The following is a 6,449-nucleotide window of genomic DNA, read 5'->3' on the forward strand; positions in this document are numbered from 1 at the left end:
TAGTGTAATGAGATAACTGATTTCTGGTACAGCATCTCTGACCAAGCAGGTGTTACCTGTGTTATCTCTAGGGTAATGGGCAGAGGAATCTGACCTTTTATTTGCAATTATTTAGTATCTGTCAAATTAAATAGTTCTTAATAGACAGCCACTACTTTCAAAATTAATTTGGTGTAAATTTATTAAAACTAATTGAAATTGTATAAGGCCAACTTCAAAATAATGTTTGCCATTCCCCGAAAATAGTAGTCAATTAAGGTCAGTGGTCAGTAGGTAGATGGAAATTTTTTTTCTCAGAAAGTTTCAACATCAATGCTGAGTTTTTCAAAATCTATTTTCCGGAATGCATAAAAACCAATTGTTAACAGGAGGTTTAAAAAGTTTTAAGTCAGGTCATTTTTAGTCAGTCAGGAGAGTGCAACCATGCAAACATTTTTAGCTCTATGGGTTAGAGACCAGGAGAGCTTATGCAATAGTAAGGTGTCCATCATCCATCCGTCTGTCAACAATTTTTTAAAATGCTACTCCTCCTACAGTTTTGGTCTGATTTCAATATAAACTGACACACAAGTAGATTACAGTAAGATTCATATACATGATTTAGTGCATCAGTTTTTGATTTTAATGAAAGTGTTGCAATGGTTACTAAAATAAGAAATGTCTGTGAAATTCCTTTAAAGCTGCTCTTACAGTTTTGATCTGATTTCAATATAATTTGGCACACAAGAAGACGACACTAAGATACATAAATCATGTTACTAAAAATAGAAATACTTTCAAAATGCTACTCCTCCTACAGTTTTACTCAATCTGCAACTTTGCAACAAGGAGATTTCAAACTCAGATAAATAATTCTGTGTATCGGTTTTTAATTTCGAATAATGATGTTGCCATGGTTACTAAAAACAGAAATTTCCGTGAAATACTTTCAAAACGCTACTCCTCCTACAATTTTAGTCAGATTCCAATATATCTTGGCACACAAGAAGATTTCAGAGAGATACATTATTCTGTATATCGTTTTTTTTTATTTTTGTGAAGTGATGCAATGGTTCCTAACAAGAGGCCCAAGGGCCTTGAATCGCTCTTCTGATAAACTGTACAACTTATCACTTCTACTTGAAGCTCTAAGTATCCTTTATATCTAGATAAAGCCTTGAAATTCCAAAGGTAGGTCATCATGTCCTACATTTTAGATGAAACACTCTGAAAACCCAAGATGATTCTAAGCCAATTACATGTAGAACCTGAGAGTAGGTTATGGTGACCTACTAAACACTTGTTATTCTCTGACGACCTAAGATACATAAAATTTGATGATTCTAAGCCAATTAATACCTAAAATATTTTTAAAATTATAACCATAAAATTTCAAAAGTAGGTCAACGTGTCCTACTTTTCAGATGACATACTTTGAGGACCCAATTAAGATGCATCAACTGACAAAGTTTGATGATTCTAAGCCAGTAAGTACCTGATATATTTAAATAAAGCTATAAAATTTCAAAAATAGGTCACAGTGACCTCCTTTTCAGTTGACTAACTCTGCCGATTACTTTTCAGTCGACCTACTCCGAAGACCCAAGATGCATCAACTGACAAAGTTTGATGATTCTAAGCCAATTAGTACCCGAAATATTTAATTATAGTCAGATAAATTGAAAAGTAGGTCACTGTGACCTACTTTTTAGTCGACCTACTCCGAGGACCCAAGATATATCAACTGACAAATTTCTATCATTCTAAGCCAAATAGTACCCTAAAATATTAAATACAACCATAAAATTTCAAAAGTAGTTCACGGTGACCTACTTTACAGTTGTTGTACTCCAAGGACTCAAGATGCATCAACTGATAAAGTTTGATGATTCTAAGTCAAATAGTACCTGAAATATTTCATTAAAGACATAAATTTTCAAAAGTAGGTCACAGTGACCTACTTTTCAGTTGTTGTACTCCGAGGACCCAAGATGCATCAACTGACAAAGTTTGCTGATTCTAAGCCAATTACTACCTGAAATATTAAATTAAAGCCATAGATTTTCAAAAGTAGGTCACAGTGACCTACTTTTAAATCAACCTACTCTTAAGACCCAAGATGCATCAACTGACAAAGTTCGATGATTCTAAGCCAACTAGTACCCGAAATATTTAATTAAAGCCATTAAATTTTCAAAAGTAGGTCACAGTGTCCTATTTTTAAGTCGACCTACTCTGAAGACCCAAAATGCATCAACTGACAAAGTTTGATGATTCTAAACCAATTAGTACCTGAAATATTTAATTATAGTCATATAAATTGAAAAGTAGGTCACGGTGACCTACTTTTCAGTTGACGTTTTTTGAGGACCCAAGATGCATCAACTTACAAAGTTTTATGATCATAGGCCTTAAAATGTCCAAATTATGCCACTAAAACGCTTTGATATCGAATGCCTGCAAAGTTCAAAAAGTAGGTCACTATGACCTACTTTTTAATAAATACGTTTTATGGCCCCAAGATACATCGTCTTACAAGATTTAATGATTCTAAACCTCTCAGTATTCGAATTAATGATCTTAATTGTTTTGAAAAAGGTTAGCCATAAAATTCAAAAAGTAGGTCAAGGTGACCTACTTTTTAGTTGACGTACTCCGAGGAAACAAGATACTTCAACTGACAAAGTTTGATGATCATAGGCCTTAAATTGTTCAAAATATGCCTCTAAATCATTTTGAAAAAGAATGGCCACAAAATTTAAAAAGTAGGTCACTGTGACCTACTTTTGAGTCAACATGATATGAGGTCCTTAGATGCATCAACTGACAAGATTTGATGATCCTAGTCCTTATAGTAAGCAAAATATCAATGTTTTAATAAAATGTAATTTTTGGTCAACTTTGAAGTGACCTTGAGACCACGCCCTTTGCCCCAGGGTGATGCCTTGAACAATTTTTAATCTACAACATATCCTCATCCTTTTGTGTAAGTTTGGTGATAATCTGCCCAGTGAATCTTGAGAAGAAGATTTTTTTGCAACCAGTACTTTTGTTTCTATTTTCCTAATTATCTCCCCTTGTTTAAGGGTCACAACCCTAGTTTTAGTAAAAACGAAAGCCCTTGGGCCAAGGATACCCTGTGACAAATTTGACAATAATTGGCCAAGGGGTTCTTGAGTTATGGCCCATATTCTAAAAAGTTTACGCACACTGCACAAATGGCAATAGCATTAGCTCTTTGAGCCTTTGGCTCAGAAGAGCTAAAAAGAGAAATGTCTGTGAATTACTTTCAAAATGCTATTCCTTCTACAGGTTTTGTCTGAATTTAATATAACTTGGCATGCAAGTAGACTACAGTAAGATAGCCTACATAAATCTGTCAATTGATTTTTGATGAACTATCTTGCCTTGGTTACTAAAAAAAAAAAAATTTTGTGAAATACATGTACTTTCAAAAAACTCCTCCTCCTGCAGTTTAATCCAGTTGCAATAAATATTGCCACAAGAAGAGACTAAACCAAGGATCGTTATTCTATTTATTGCTGTTCCAAAGTTTTGGTCCAATTTCATTATGATTTAGTTCACAATTAGACCTCACTTAGATATATAATTACTCTGTTTTTGATTTCGATGAATGGGGTTAGAAAGGGTGTATTCGTTATAACAAAAGATTTGACCTATAGGAGAGAACAATTTTCCGGAAAAAGTCACATTTAAAAATCAATGTTCTTTAGTTGTTTTCTATCGTATATTTGTCTAAATTTTTCAAATTTGCATTTTGAACCTAATTTTTTTTTTTTATTTGCAACTTTGAAATTAACCTCCAAAGTTGATCGAAACAGTATTTTGTCTGTTAAAGCACTAATTTTTGCATGCATTTTGGCAAAGAAGTCCTTCAGGGCAGGCCTGCCCCTAAATTAAATTATGAAATTTTGATAGATTTTAATCTAAGGAATAATTTAAAACAAGATTTTTTTAGGGGCACCCCTGCCCTAGGGTCGAAATTCGTTAAAAAACCTACAAAAAATGCGAAAACCTATTTCTATCATAGTGGTTTATATCTATGACTTTTGTTTTAATAGTCTGTATAGCTCGGAAAGATAGACCGCAGACTCTCAGTATAAACATTTTTAATGTCCTGGTTCGAATCCACCTGTTGGCATACTTTTGTTTTTTCAAATTTTCACCTGTATAAACACGAATTTAATTTTTTTATTACAGGCTTTTGCATTTTACTTCTATTTGCTTCATTAAATATATATTTGCTGTTGATATAAAATATATTTATGGAAATGAAGATCATAAATTCTCTTTAGCTAAACGCAATCAACCGGAACTATACCTCATTGTAAGCACACTTTGTTCAAGGACATGAATCATTCACTTTGTGTTACTCGATACTGCAGGTGTCATGAAAAAAAATCATGCCGAGCAAAAATTGCTGCGTTTGTCTTTCAAGAACATCTATGGGTAATAGTACTGTTGTGCCAGTGGGAGAGATACTGCGCTATGCAGAGTAGATGCAGTTCATTCCTCGGGAAAATTATGTGTATTGGCGACATTTTATGCCAAAAATGCAGGAGGAAAGTTTACAGATTAGAAAATAACATGGTAAGGTCAGTTAAGCTTTTATGTCCCGTTGCCATTACCCAGGCACCAAGTATGGACCCTCATACAAAGGATGTATCTGTAAATACCGAAGTAGGGTCATATGAACATGCAGTTGACTACAACTAAAGCGATACATGAGAAACAAGAAACTACACCCTTGTGGCCTAAAGTCAGCGACCAGAACGGATATCCATAAGCTTTTTCTAAAGACTGAAACCAATATCGACCCTATAGGTCAACACATATATTTACCTAGAAGTGATCCTTTCTGTGAAATTCTTTCAAAATGCTACTCTTCTTAAAGTTTAGGTCTGGTTTTATTATAACTTGGTACACAATTAGACTACACTTAATAGATAAAACTATTTTTTTTATTTTGATGAAAAGGGTTGCCATGGTTACTAAAATGGAAAATTTCTGAATTTCTTTCAAAATGCTACTCCTCCTAAAGTTTTGGTCTGATTTCAATAAAACTTATACACAATTAGACTTAACTAAGATACATAATCCTGTTTATCAGTTTTTGATTTCAACAAACGATGTTGCCATGATTACTTAAAAGAGAAATTTCTGTATTATTCTTTCAAAAAGCTACTCCTTCTATAATTTTTGTCCAATTACAATTAAACTTGCCACAAAAAGAGACTAAAGCAATGATCATTTATTTATTTATCTCTGTTGCCATAGTTTCAAGTCCTAATACTACTTTTCTCTCAGGTAACCTTGGCTCAGGTGAGCTAACAAAAACAAAACACAAAAATATCTTAGCATTAGAAGTAGAGATTTATTCTTGAAATCTCGATGGACACTTTCTAAATTATGCTAAATACATGTGCAACATATATGTTCCAACATTTAAGTTTTTGAAATCATGAATAACATTGAACTTTTCTTTTAACTGAATATCACAAAGCCTTCCTGTGCATCTAAAGATGCCTCACCAAAAATTAGTGTACTTCTAATTAAATAACTGCTCAATTTCAAATGATTGCAAATGTCTGATGCTCGGGCCATGCTATGTAATAAAAGGTATCACAAACAAGAGGCCCATGGACCACATTGCTAACCTTAGCACTCTGGTTAGAGAAAAGCAGTTAAACATAAAAGTGGTCCCACCTTATCCCTGGAGGGTGATGATTTAAAAAGACTTGCTTCCATATTAAATTGACTAACCATGGCTTTGTTCTTATGAAGATTTTTTAAGAATATTTCCATTTCTATTTGTTTTCTCTGTGATAACTCTTTGAAATTAGTTGAGTTGATTTCTTGGTCATTCTACCGGAATGCAAATTTCGCCAAGCAAAAGGTCAGGAGCTAAGAAGGCCTAATATGCATGTAATTCTCGTGCGGCTGTCTTTGTTTCTGATGCTAAGGAGGTCTAATATGCATGTAATTATCATGCGGCTTTGTGTTTGACGTCAGTGGGTGGGGACGATTGAAATTGACATGTGAGGCCTCGTGTAATTTAAATCTATTAGTCTACATTTTTTAAATCTAAATTTACAATTTTATTTCGCAATGAAATGGAAATATAATTCGCCCGTTATGCATAAATTATCCCACATTTCCAACTATCGTTGATGTCCCTGGCATACTCTACTAACTAGACAGTGATTCCTTAATTATTTTCCTATATATTCCCATGTAAAACTCTAAATGCCTGATGTGGACCCATCCAACACCTGGGGGTCATGATTTGAACTAATTTGAATCTACACTACCTGAGGATGCTTCCATATTAATTATGACTAATGATGGCTTTACTGTTCTAGAGAAGATTTTTAGACATTTCCTATATATTCCTATGTATAACTGATCCCCTGTTGTGTACCCACACTAACCCCAGGGGTCATGATTTG

The sequence above is a fragment of the Saccostrea echinata genome, unplaced genomic scaffold, assembly GCF_033153115.1.
Source record: "Saccostrea echinata isolate AGI-Se365-2 ecotype Australia unplaced genomic scaffold, CSIRO_AGI_Sech_v1 ptg000029l, whole genome shotgun sequence".
Classification (NCBI taxonomy): domain Eukaryota; kingdom Metazoa; phylum Mollusca; class Bivalvia; order Ostreida; family Ostreidae; genus Saccostrea; species Saccostrea echinata.